Here is a 14,527-nt window from a genome sequence, read left to right on the forward strand (position 1 = left end):
TCTAAATTGAAGGCTCATTCAGCTCGTCTTTTGAATTTAATTAGTATTTTTTTGCATCAATAACTATCACAGTGGAACTTGTTCCCTTGGGTTTTTCAGTGTGTGTGTGTGTGTGTGTGTGTGTGTGTGTGTGTGCGTGTGTGTGAGAGAGAGAGAGAGAGGGAGGGGGAGAGAGGGAAGGAGGTGGGAGGAAACGCTAAGTGAGCATATTCAGTTCAGTTCAGTCGCTCAGTCGTGTCCGACTCTTTGCAACCCCATGAATCACAGCCCACCAGGCCTCCCTGTATACTTAGCTCTAAACTGGGACACGTATGAGACTGAGAGAGGACACCACTGAGAATTGTGATGGGACAACAGTCATAACCTGGAATGGTCCTGGGCAAACTGGGACCACCAGTAGCAGACACCTGTGGTACCACTCTAAATCCCAGCTCTTATTCTAGCCACTGCAGTAGCATCAGTTCTGCAGAGATGTCCCCCAGTGTGGGCAGGTGCAACCTGCCAGCACCTCAGGCTTGCTCTGATGTCATGGATTGGGTTACTCTGGGGCCTCGTTTGGCACTTACACATGTACAGCCTAGGAATGCAGGGTGGCTAACTTGCTGGTTCTTAACCAATGGGGATGGAAACCAATGGATACACACTTCTACCATTTCCTGCCCACATGGCTGGTTCTCAGGGTAATTTCATGAGATTCCTCAGAATGTTCCTTAGGAGGGCACACTGGTTGTCCATTGCAGTGCACCTTGAAAACTCATCCTTGTATTGGCTTTCTTCCTTCCCTGTTTCACTTAACTGGCACACAGTACTTTGTCTCAGGTTCTGCTTTCAGGGAACTCAAGATGCAAGAGTTGGTACTGGAATTTTGAAGTGGGCTTACCTGTCAGAGGTAGTAAGGACCCCGTTATTGGTGGTAGGTGGAGAGGTGATGCGTGGCCAGCAGTGTCTCAATTATTAATACCCATGGTGGACTGGGATGGGGTGAGGCCAGAGGCCAAGTATTGGATTGTGGTAGCTGTGGTCCTGAAGCAGTATGGGAGCTCTGGTATTTTAAAGATGGAGGTGGCTGGGATTTTAGGCTGCTTTGGGATATTTAGAAAAAGAAAATAAAGTGACAGTCTCAGGTCAGTGAATTATCAACACAAGAACTGTTGTCAAAGGTTAAGAGACTGCTGTATGGGAGTATTTCAGGAGACTCTTACCTGTATATTGTGCTGAAATTCTGATACTCAAGGTCACTCTCCAAGCAAACAACCTAGACCCACCGAGATGCTGGCCAAGGGGGAGAGAAGCCTGAATAGGTGATGAAGATAATTACGGTCTTGGGATCAGATGCAACATCAGCAACTGTTTTTGCAGAGATTATGTCTGGCCGCCAACTTGCAGGGGACTCTCTATGTTAGAGGGAATATAAAGCGGAGGGGTCATAACCAAGTGCAAGAAATGGGTGGTGTTACATACCTCCTGGGCAACACTCCAAATCCTCTTTTTCATGTCACTACTGTGGTCACCAGTTCTGTGCAGGCTTCGAGCAGCTTTGGGTGGGTGCAGCCTGACAGGTACCCGCCTTGTGCTATGACCCTTTCATTTATCTCCTACCTGAGTGCCCTGATACCACACCAGGGAAACCAGATCAGTGCTCAGACACAGGTAACTCACAAGTATGAATAGGAGGGAATTGACATGTGCAGGGCCACCCTTGGCCAGTGGGGAGAGGGGATTGATGGAAAAATGCTTTCCTTTTCCTCTCTGGTTTGGAGTTGAAATTTATAAGGTCCTTCAGAAACCCTGGTGGCTCAGTTGATAAAGAATCTGCCTGCAATGCAGGGGACCCTGGTTCGATTCCTGAGTTGGAAAGATCTGCTAGAGAAGGGATAGGCTACCCACTCCAATATTCTTGGGCTTCCCTGGTGGCTCAGATGGTAAAGAATCTGCCCACAATGTGAGAGATCTTGGTTCAATCCCTGTGTTGGGAAGAGTGGAGGCTACCCACTCCAGTATTCTTGCCTGGAGAATTTCATGGCCAGAGGGGCCTGGCAGGCCTCCATACAGTCCATGGGGTCACAAAGAATTGGACATGACTGAGCCAACTCACTTCACTTCAGAAACCTGGTGAGTGGAAGCTAGTCACCCATAACAGTAGTCAATCTGATAATGCCTCCTGGTTGTTCCTTTCCCCCCTTCACTCTTCTCTCCTCCATCTGTACTCCTGTTCCCTGAGCTCACTTTTTCAAACAAACTACTTTCCTGGTGGCTCAGACTGTAAAGTGTCTGCCTACAATGCTGGAGATCTGGGTTCGATCCCTGGGTTGGGAAGATCCCCTGGAGAAGGAAATAGCAATCCACTCCATTATTCTTGCCTGGAAAATCAAGAAAATGGACGGAGGAGCCTGGTGGGCTACAGTCCATGGGGTTGCAAAGAGTCGGACTCGACTGAGCAGCTTCACTTTCACTTTTCACTTCATTTAAGCCTTTGTCTCAGTTTCTGGTTTTGGGAGAACCCAGACGAAGACAGGCAGGGAGAAAGTATTGAGAGATGAATGGGGGTATAAAGCAAGGGAAGAAGCTGTAATCTGGTATAAACTGCAGGAGTATTTCAGGACATCAGAGCCTAATGTAGTAGTCTGGTATCTCTAATAATGAAGATGACACATTTAGGCCACACACTTCCTTGTCAGAAAACTCTGTAACCAGAGGATGTAGTGGTTTTAGAGTTAGAAAAGTCCTGGAATCTCATTTTTAGCTTAACTCTTTTATTTTAAAGGAAAGGTAGTTTAGGCTGTGGATATATTCCAGGATATCTGATAAAGGGGATTTTCCAGTCAAACCATCCAGTACTAACCAAAATAATGATGAATATTCCCCAAAATGTAAACTTATGTACCTGAGTCTTGAAGATAAAGGAGCAACCTAAGAGTCTTGAAGACAAGGAACGGGAAAAACAGGGTTAGGTTCGTTGAGGGCTATGTTCAGAAAGTACAGAAGGTACTTTATAGAAGGTACTTTTATATTTTATAGAAAGAAGAAAATCTTTCCAGTAAAGAGAGAGTTCTCTGGGACTTGTTAAATTTTTGGCTGTGAAGTCAGGGAACAAATACATTCGGCATGCCAGGTAATTGACATATTCAGCTGTGTGAGGTAGACATTATATCTCCATCATACAGAGCAGGACGTTGAGGCTCAGAGAGGTTAAGTGACTTTCTAAGATGAATTATAATCCATATACTTTCAGAAATTAATTAATTATATTTTTGGTTGTGCTGAGTTTTCATTGCTGTACACAGGCTTTCCCTGTGGGGGAAACTGTTGGGGGCTACTGTTCATTGTGGTGCATGGGCTTTTCATTGCAGTGACTTCTCATTGTGGAGCACAGGTTCCGGGCAGTGTGGGCTTCAGTAGCTGCAGCTCACAGGCTCTTGAGCACAGCCTCAGTAGTTGCACACAGGCTTAGTTGTCCTAGGCATGTGGAATCTTCTAGGACCAGGGATCAAACCTGTGTCCTCTGCATTGGCAGGCGGGTTCTTATCCACTGTACGACTCGGGAAGTCCCCCAAATAGTTTTCCATTCACATCACTCTTTCTCCTCTGACAGAGGAGAGATCCAGTTTCCTCTGTCCTTAGCAATTCTAGTTTCCAGGCAGCCTGGACAGGGCTGTAAGCAGAGTCCATCAGAGAGAGGAAGAGACGACTGATTATTCTTTGTGGTCCCTTCACCCCAAAGCCTCTATGAAAGGAATTAATTCAATTTCACATTCAAGGCCAATATAATAGGCCTAGTTTCTACCCTTTGATTCCCATTCCCAGCTAAAAGTTTTTATAGATTGCTGGTGATATCCTAAAAATAATTTCACTGAAATGGAAAAGACAGTTCCTACCTAGAGTTAAAAACAAATTTTTGGCAGGCAAGGTAGCTGTATGAGTCAAAGTTGATAAATATATTTTTACAAATAGTAGTGAACTTAAAAAATAACATTTAGTGCTTTGATAAGAAATTCATTCATCCAGTTAATACATTTTATTTCTTTTTTTTTTTTGAGTGCCTAGAACTTATAGTGTTTTCTATGTTGGAAAGTTGCCACACATGGCTATTTAAGTTTAAATTAATTAAAATTAAATTAATAAGAAAATTCAGTTTCTCAGACTATCTTTATTCAAGTGCTCAAGTAGCCACATGTGTCTAGTGGCTACTGTATTGGCCAGAGAGGATGTGGAACATTTTCATCATCACAGAATGTTCTGTTGGACAGTTCTGGCCATGCTGGGCACAGTAAGGTAAGTTCTGGGGATACAGCAAATCAAATAGGTATTGGCCCTACTTCATGAGCTCCCACTTTAGCGAGGAGACAAGAATATGCAAATAAAATAATAATATATGGTAATTAATGCTCTTATTTTACAGAGTGCCATCACCTGAGAGACGTGAAGAAGCCACTGGCAGACGGAACAGCTTCAAACATCTTAAGAACTTCCCATGTTTCAGGGAAGGGGAATAAAGAGGGTGTGAGGGCTTTGGACATCTGGAGAGAAAACTGGTCATCAAATGATACCACACAATGATGTCTGTGAGAGAACAGCATCATAAATATATTTGAGAACAGAAGTTCTTTCTTTATTTGAAAAATTTTATTTATTTTTTATTGCTATATGGGGCCTTCCCAGGTGACACAGAGGTAAAGAATCCACTTGCCAGTGCAGGAGATGCAAGAGACGCAGTTTCCATCCATGTGTTGGGAAGATAGGAAATGGCAACCCACTTCAGTATTTTGCCTGAAAAATTCCTTGGATGGGGAGCCTGGTGGGAGACAGTCCATGAGTTTGCAAAGAGTCAGACACATGTGAGTGACTGAGCACATAGCATGTTGAAACATACTTGATCTACAATATTATGTTAATTACTGCTATATAGCAAAGTGATTCAGTTATACATATATATGTATATATATTTATGTTATATATATGTTATGGGGTTTCCCTGGTGGCTCAGATGGTAAAGAATCTGCATACAATACAGGAGACACAGGTTCAATCTCTGGGTTTGGAAGATGCCCTGGAGAAGGGAATGGATACCCACTCCAGTATTCTTGCCTGGAGAATTCCATGGACAGAGGAGCCTGGCAGGCTACAGTCCATGGGGTCTCAAAGAGTCAGATATGACTGAGCGACCAACACACACACTTACACACATATGTTATATATATAAATGTATATACACATTCTTCTTTTGATTTTCTTTCCCATAATGATTTATCATAGGATATGGACATGAGTTTGAGTAAACTCTGAAAGTTGGTGATGGACAGGGAAGCCTGGTGTGCTGCAGTTCATGGGGTTGCAAAGAGTCGGACACAACTGAGCAACTAAATTGATTGAATATAGTTCTCTGCTATACAGTAGGACCTTGTTGTTTATCCATTCTTATAAGAACTTACATCTGCTAACTCCAGTCTCCAACTCCATCTCTCCCTCAACCCTTTCCCCCTCCGCAGCCACCTGTGGAGAACAATAGTTCTTAAATTTGGGAGCTGCTTGAGAATCACCTGAGGGCTTTTAAAAACAAAGACAGCTGAGCCTCACACCCTGAATTTCTGATTCTGTGGGTCTGGGGTGGGGTCTGATACTATGCACTTCTAACAAGTTCCCAGGTGATACGAATGCTGTTGGTCTGGCGACTGCCAGAATCAGTGAGAATCAGTGATTCTCAAAATGGATGAGACGTGATGAAGACGTGAAAGCTCAGCAAGACGGCATGGCTAGCCTGAGTCTTGCAGCCAGTGAGTTATGAGACAGAAAAGGTAGAGAAGGTAAGAGAGGAGGGTGGGAGAGGCAAAGGTTTGAGATAGTTTTATTTATTTATTTGTTTTTATTGGAGGCTAATTATTTTACAATATTATATTGGTTGGTTTTGCCGTACATTGACATGAATCCCCCCCGGGTGTATATGAGTTCCCCTTTCTGAACCCCCTTCCTACCTCCCTCCTCTCCTTATCCTCTCTCTGGGTCATCCCGGCACACCAGCACCGAGCATCCTGTATCATGCATTGACCCTGAACTGGCGATTCGTTTCACATATGATAATATACATGTTTCAATGCCATTCTCCCAAATCATCCCACCCTCACCCTCTCCCACAGATTCCAAGCATGTCTTGTTTGCCCGCACTGGGAAGGGACAGACAGAAGCTGAACTAAAGATTTTTTGGAGTCACAAGGCTTGCAGGATTTCAGTTCCCCTACCAGGGTTTGAACCTGCCCACAGCAGTGAAAGCACTGAGTACTAACCATTAGACTACCAAGGAATTCCCTGAAGTAAGCATTTTTGACATGGTTCTAATGGCAGGCAAGCAGGAGCTCACCTTGGCATGATTTATAAGGATATTTGTTTGTTTCAATATGACTCATTTCAGAGGAGCTTCATTTCCTCCAGATTTATTTTTTTATTTTTAAAATTTGTTTTAATTGAAAGATAATGCTTTACAGTATTGCGTTCAGTTCAGTCGCTCAGACGTGTCCAACTCTTGGTGACCCCATGGACTCCAGCACGCCAGGCCTCCCTATCCATCATCAAATCCGGACTTTAATCAAATTCATGTCCATTGTGTCGATGATGCCACCCAACCATCTCATCCTCTGTCGTCCCCTTCTCCTCCCACCTTCAATCTTTTCCAGAATTAGGGTCGTTTCAAATGAGTCAGTTCTTCCCATCAGGTGGCCAAAGTATTGGAGTTTCAGCTTCAATATCAGCCCTTAGAATGAACATTCAGGACTGATTTCCTTTACGATGGACTGGTTGGATCTGCTTGCAGTCCAAGGGACTCTCAAGACTCTTCAACACCACAGTTCAAAAGCATCAATTCTTTGGCACTCAGCTTTCTTTATAGTCCAACTCTCACATCCATACATGACCACTGGAAAAACCATAGCCTTGACTAGACAGACCTTTGTTGGCAAAGTAATGTCTCTGCTTTTTAATATACTGTCTAGGTTGGTCATAACTTTTCTTCCAAGGAGTAAGCGTCTTTTTTATTTCATGGCTGCAGTCACCATCTGCAGTGATTTTGGAGCCCAGAGAAGTGAAGTCTGCCAATGTTTCCACTGTTCCTCTATCTATTTGCCATGAAGTGATGGGACTGGATTCCATGATCTTCAGAAAACATTCAGTTTTCTGAATGTTGAGCTTTAAGCCAGCTTTTTCACTCTCCTCTTTCACTTGCATCAAGAAGCTCTTTAGTTCTTCTTCACTTTCTGCCATAAGGGCGTTGTCATCTGCATATCTGAGGTTATTGATATTTCTCCTGGCAATCTTGTTTCCAGCTTGTGCTTCATCCAGCCCAGCATTTCTCATGATGTACTCTGCATATAAGTTAATCACAGTGACAATAAACAGCCTTGACGTACTCCTTTTCCTATTTGGAACCAGTCCGTTGTTCCATGTCCAGTTCTAACTGTTGCTTCCTGACCTGCATCCAGATTTCTCGAGAGACAGGTCAGGTGGTCTGGTATTCCCAAAACTTTAAGAATTTTCCACAGTTTATTGTGATCCACACAGTCAAAGGCTTTGGGATAGTCAATAAAGCAGAAATAGATGTTTTTCTGGAACTCTCTTGCTTTTTCGATGATCCAGCGGATGTTGGCAATTTGATCTCTGGTTCCTCTACCTTTTCTAAAACCAGCTTGAACATCTGGAAGCTCATGGTTCACGTATTGTTGAAGCCTGGCTTGGACAATTTTGAGCATGACTTTTCTAGTGTGTGAGATGAGTGCAATTGTGCGGTAGTTTGAGCATTCTTTGGTATTGCCTTTCTTTGGGATTGGAATGAAAACCGACCTTTTCCAGTCCTGTGGCCACTGCTGAGTTTTCCAAATTTGCTGCCATATTGAGTGCAGCACTTTCACAGGATCATCTTTCAGGATTTGAAATAGCTCAACTGGAAAAGGTTGATTTTCACAACATTCAGTTCAGTCAGTTCAGTTCAGTCGCTCAGTCGTGTCCGACTCTCCGCGACCCCATGAATCACAGCACGCCAGGCCTCCCTGTCCATCACCGACTCCCGGAGTACACTCAAACTCATGTCCACAGAGTCGGTGATGCCATCCAGCCATCTCATTCTCCGTCGTCCCCTTCTCCTCCTGCCCCCAACCTTTCCTAGCATGAGAGTCTTTTCCAGTGAGTCAACTCGTCTCATGAGGTGGCCAAAGTATTGCAGTTTCAGCTTTAGCATCAGTTCCTCCAATGAACACCCAGGATTGATCTCCTTTAGAATGGACTGGTTGGATCTCCTTGCAGTATAAGGGACTCTCAAGAGTCTTCTCCAACACCACAGTTCAAAAGCATCGATTCTTCGGCGATCAGCTTTCTTCACAGTCCAACTCTCACATCCATACATGACCACGGGAAAAACCATTGCCTTGACTAGACGGACCTTGGTTGGCAAAGTAATGTCTCTGCTTTTTAATATACAATCAAGGTTGGTTATAACTTTCCTTCCAAGGAGCAAGCGTCTTACCGTGATATTGAATGGTTTGGCTTGGAAACAAACAGAGATCATTCTGTCGTTTTTGAGATTGCATCCAAGTACTGTATTTTGGATTCTCTTGTTGACTATGATAGCCACTCCATTTCTTCTAAGGAATTCTTACCCATAATAGTAGATATAATGGTCATCTGAGTTAAATTCACCCATTCCAGTCCATTTTAGTTCGCTGATTCCTAGAATGTTAACGTTCACTTTTGTCATCTCCTATTTGATCACTTCCAATTTGCCTTGATTCATGGACCTAACATTCCAGGTTCCTATGCAATATTGCTCTTTGCAGCATCAAACCTCGTTTCTGTCACCAGTCACATCCACAACTGGGTGATGTTTTTGCTTTGGCTCCATCTCTTCATTCTTTCTGGAGTTAGTTCTCCACTGACCTCCAGTAGCATATTGGGCACCCACTGACCTGGGGAGTTCATCTTTCAGTGTCCTATCTTTTTGCCTTTTCATGCTGTTCATGGGGTTCTCAGGGCAGGAATACTGAAGTGGTTTGCCGTTCCCTTCTCCCGTGGAGCACGTTTTGTCAGACCTCTCCACTACTTATCTATTTTACATGTAGTATCAATTGTGTATATGTGTGTGAGTATCTGAATTTCTCACAGATTTCCAGGTGATGCTGCTTGTCTGGGATCACATTCTGAGAACTACTTATTAAGTAGATTATCAAATTTCATAGGAATGAAAGATGACATCAGTGGTCTGATTGCACCCAGTTAGTAAGAAAGAGAGACCCCAAAGTTCTTCAGGCTGAATCCTGGGCTGTTTACCAGGCTATACCAGGCTCTGCTGTGCTTTGTACCTTTCCTTTAGATGCTTAACAATTCACTCTTTTTGCTGAAAGTGAAATCATATGCCTCTTTTCCCCAGACTTCTAACCTGCACAGTGCAGGTGAAACAGGTTCGAGTTGCATTATGGAGGTGAACATTTACCTTGGTGTGTGACAGGGTGACTACCAATTCAGCATCTATTCCCAGAATTTTTGTTTTGGAGGGAGAGGGAGCTTTGTTAAAGGAAATGCATTGAAAACCTATTCTGTCAAAGAGGGTGCAGGAGCCGAAACGACAAAAAAAGACAAACTGCCCTGCTTTTTATTCTTGGAAAGAGGAGGAAAACGCATCGAGAGGAGGGCAAGACAGAGCACAGTCGGGTTCTGTGTGGGAGAAGCAGTCAGGGACAGTCCGCGGTGGAAGAGTGTCCGGAGGTCTTTTAAAGACAAAGATATTTAATGCTCAACTGAAGTTGTGTTCAGTTCAGTTCAGTTCAGTTCAGTTCAGTTCAGTCGCTCAGTCGTGTCCGACTCTCCGTTACTTCAGTGGAAAGTCTACTAAATATACACTGTGAAAAGTGTTTGTGAAAATCAGAGGACCAAGTTTGCTACCGAAATCATAGACTCTGTACTTCAGCACCAAATCGAAATCATGGAAACACAGTTTTGGGTGACAACGAGAAGAGTAGCTTTATTGTTTTGCCAGGCAAAGGAGGCTGCAGCAGGACAGTACCTTCAAGACCATCCTCCCCAAAAGGATTCAGGGAGTAAAACTTAAAGTGTTAGCTCAAAACAGGGTGTTAGATAAGGGCCAGGCCAGGTGCAGGCTCTGCGTTCTCTGCTCATGAAACATTTCAAAACCCATCAAGGCTGGCTTCAGGATGTCCAGAGATGGGCTCTGGTGGGCTCTGGTTGTCTCTGGTGGTGTTGTACTATGACTGTCTCTCTGAAATGAAGAATGCTTGCAAAGAAAAGGAGTGTTAGGGAGTGTTTCAAAGGGGAAAGACACCAGATGCCTGATAAAGGTTTAACTAGCAAGTGATTTACTTTAAGCAATTAGGTGTAAAGGAATCATTAGCAAAAGAAAAAAAAAAAAAACATGCAGAAAGAAGACATCAAGTGAAGAGTAAGGTCATGGATACCTAGCTGGTCCAGACAGTTTTACCTGTAACAAGCTTCATGTTTGGGTTAGTGTGACCCAGAGCACCAACCGGGCTATGGGATGGAGAGTGGAGGTATAAAGTGAGTTATTTCAGATGGAGACAGAGTTCAGAGCTAGGGAGAGAATGGGACTCACCAGAACTTTGGGGGTGATTTGGACTTGACTTTCGCAGGGTGTGGAAGAGCAAGGAGGACCTGGTGTGTGGTAACTCAGCTGATCCCTCAGGGGGATCGCGTTTGGCTAGTGGCTGGGCGGCAAGTGGGAGAAGGGGCTTGGATAGGATAAAGCTTCCCCGGCTAGGTTCTTGGACCTCTGGACAGGTCATTCTCACAGTGGCCTTACCGACTCTGGGAAAACTGGGGGGACCTTGACAGTGTGGGGAGAAAGTGAGGCCCAGTACATAGCTCTGACTATGAATCATATTCGCCTAAACAGCAGCATCTAGCAAGGGATAGAGGGTTTGCAATCACGATTGGGATTCTCTTTTTCCTGTCATTGGTGGCCTTATCTACCAATATATTGATAGATAGTCGGTTCTGGAATCAGACTGCCAGAATTCCTAATCCCAGCTTTACCATACTGAACTGGGCTAACTCGAGCAAGGAATTCAGTTTCTGCCTCAGCCAGAAGGAGATGGTACCCTCAAAGAATTGAACAGGATAGTTTAACAAAGAGATCCCCCCTCCCTCCCTGCCCCATCAACCCCAGTCTGGGAAAGGCTAAGGTAACCAGTGAGGGATGGTGAAGCCCCCAGGGACTAACAACAGGGGGCGTGGTCACCTTTCTGACAGAAGGGAGAAGACAAAGGGACAGAGTTATCTGAACCTGGGAGGTGAGTATAATAGGGTGGGGCCCAAGCTGCTGGATCAGGGTTATGGTTCAGGAACCACTGCCAAAGCTGGCCCAGCAGGCAGGAGGAGGAGGGGAAAATGCCCATTCCTCCCCTCTCCTAGTTTCCTGCCTCAATTCAGCGCCTCCCATTGGCCTGACTCAACTGGAACCACAGGGGGGAAAAGGCCTTATTGAGGCAGTCACACAGGCCAGACGAATCAGTGTAGGGAGTAGGACAGGTATGGAGAGTCAAACAGTATTGCCTGTCCAGCTTCAATAAGCCTTAATGTTTTCATCTGTAGAATGGGGATGCTAGTAGTAAGGGAAGTTACCTTATGGAGTCATTGTAAATATTAAAATGGATGGTGTGTGTAGAGCTCATGCTACGCAACACAAGTTCATGTGCCTAATGCACACGAAGCCAAATGATACTGAAACGTCAGAGTTTGGAGCAGAGAAAGATTTATTGCAGGGCCGTGCTAGGAGAACAGGTGGCTCATGCTTCGTCAAACCCCAAAACCTTCGAAGGTTTTAAAGGCCAGGTGAGGGAGGAAGGTCACAGGGTATGTGGTCAACATGTGCACAATACTTTTTAAAAAAATTTATTTTTAATTGAAGGATAATTGCTTTACAATATTGTGTGGGTTTCTGCCATACATCAACACGAGTCAGCCATAGGTATACATACATGCCCTCCCTTTTAAACTGCCCTCCCCATGTGCATAATTCTTGTTTGCTTGATGTTGAGATAATAGGGCGTTAACATCATCAATCCTTAGGCCCCAGAATTCTGTCCAGGGGGCTATGTGCTCTTGATCGTCAAGTAGTTAATTTCTTCCATTTGGCGGTAGTTTTTAGCATCTGGAAAACTCAGGAAATATGCACCAGATACTCTCGCTGCTCCTGCTAAATCGCTTCAGTTGTGTCCGACTCTGTGTGACTTCACTGACGGCAGCCCACCAGGCTCCCCCGTCCCTGGGATTCTCCAACAAGAACACTGGAGTGGGTTGCCATTTCCTTCTCCAATGCATGAAAGTGAAAAGTGAAAGTGAAGTCGCTCAGTCGTGTCTGACTCCTAATGATTCCATGGACTGCAGCCTACTAGGGTCCTCCGCCCATGGGATTTTCCAGGCAAGAATGCCATTGCATTCTCCACCAGATACTCTTATCTAGGTATAAGAGTATCTGAAGTACATTTCAGAGAGGAGCTACCGCAGAGGATATGGGGGTGGGGTCTGTCCCGGGAAGGTCCCATAGCGTCCTGCTCGGTTACACACGGAGCACAGTGTCTGACCCTGCAGCACATGCTCTGTTTTGTTACTTGTTATTATTACATTAAAGTTAACCATTTGGGCTGCAGGAAGGGTTCTTGGGGAACTGATTCCAGGAGACTCCACCCTCTAGGTCAAGAAGGCGTCTGGTTGCAAAACAAACTAGGTAAGCTTCCTTGGGGGGCAGAGAAAGCCGCTTAGTCGCTGCTGGTGAGTAATGCGCTGAGTCAGAAGAGTGGCAGCAGCACTGTCTTCTTCCTCACTCTTCCTTCAGCCTTGCTGACATTTGGTATATCAAGCTAGTTGAAGGCTTAGCCTGTCTGGTGGAGGTGACCAGCTTTATTTATAGACACCAGCTCTCTGGGGTGAATCGTCCCAGGGGAGGAGATAGATAATCACTTTCCTTCCCTAAGGAAGGACGAACTGGCGTGTTCACGGAGCATCTGGAACCAACCAAAACTGCAGATTCAGGCAGCTATCATTTGGGGCTGGAGGCACGTTTTTCCACAAGGGAATCTCCCTCCACCCCCCACCACCCCAAGACCCAGAACCTGGCCCAGCCAATCATAATAGCTTGTTCTTTAGATCCTGAACTGACCAGGGACCCAGAGATGACTCTCTCCACATAAAGAAAGGAGATGTACAACAGTCATCTCTTGGTTCCTTTCAGATCTAAAATAAACAGCTAAAAAAGAAAACTTCAAACAGGCTGGTGATTGACAAGATCATTTATGTCCCTCAATATATATCAGTATGTTGGTTAGGCATGCAGGTTTTGGAGCCTGGTTTCCAGTCCTAAGTGGGACCCTGGGTGAATTTCTTAACGTAAGCTTCTCTTTCCTCATCTGCAGAGTGGGGATGATCATTGTACCTTCTCCCCAGAGCTCAGCTGGTAGTTGTGCAGGAGTTGGAGAGGATGGAGTGGGGAAGGCATGACATTCTAGGGAGAGAGGAAACAAGATCATGTGAAGGATCACTTGCATGGTCCCTGCTATATGGTAAACACTTAAAATTTTAGCTATTACTTAGTATCTTTACTTTTGAAGGACCTAAAGTACATGCTGCTGCTGCTGCTAAGTCACTTCAGTCGTGTCCAACTCTGTGTGACCCCATAGACGGAAGCCCACCAGGCTCCCCCGTCCCTGGGATTCTCCAGGCAAGAACACTGGAGTGGGTTGCCATTTCCTTCTCCATAGATGTCTATAAAGTGCACAAAGCTGTTCCCAACCCACAAATTCTACTTGGGCTTACATGGAAAAGGTCACCAAAATTTCAGCTACTATCTTCACCCCCAAAATAAAATCAAGGCCAGATGGATGGTGAGCAGAGTTTGACTCAAGATGTAGTGTGAATCAAGAAATAGATTCATCCAGGTCAGTACGATTCAGCCAGAGAAGGCTTTGACTGATCAGTCGTGTCTTCTAATAAGATGAAGTCACTCTGGCTTTGCCTGGGTCCTAGAAGGAAATAGGTCACTGAGGGCTCAGTCCTTCCCGGCTGGGTGATGGCCTGAGAAAGACAGGAAGCTGGTTTGACTCTGATGGGCAGGACTGGGTGGGTGTGCATCTGGTCACGTGCTAGGGATGCTCTGGCTGTGCTGCTATCACATTGCCAGGATGCCTCCCCAAGACCTGATCCTACCCCCTGGCTCTTGCTTGGATGAGAAAGATGCTCCCGCAGCTGAGCTGCAACCCAAGGGGAGCCACAAGCATCTGCTATAAGCCCTTAACTGTGGCATGAATGGGATTCTTTTCGTTTGGGAGTGCCTAGTGTTAAAGACTGCTTCATTCAGTTGAATTATTCTTAATGTTATAGCTGCTATAACAGGAAGAAAGGAAATGGAGAAAGCTATCTTCACCATCCTCACACTCCTATAATCTGAATATTTTATTTTTTCTTGTTCCCTTCTGGTTCGTGCTCATAAGACTAGATGGTTTTTATATAGTTGAAACCATGGCAG

This window comes from Moschus berezovskii, chromosome 9 (genome assembly GCF_049115385.1).
Source record: "Moschus berezovskii isolate FMDL1 chromosome 9, NW_MosBer_1.0, whole genome shotgun sequence".
NCBI lineage: Eukaryota > Metazoa > Chordata > Mammalia > Artiodactyla > Moschidae > Moschus > Moschus berezovskii.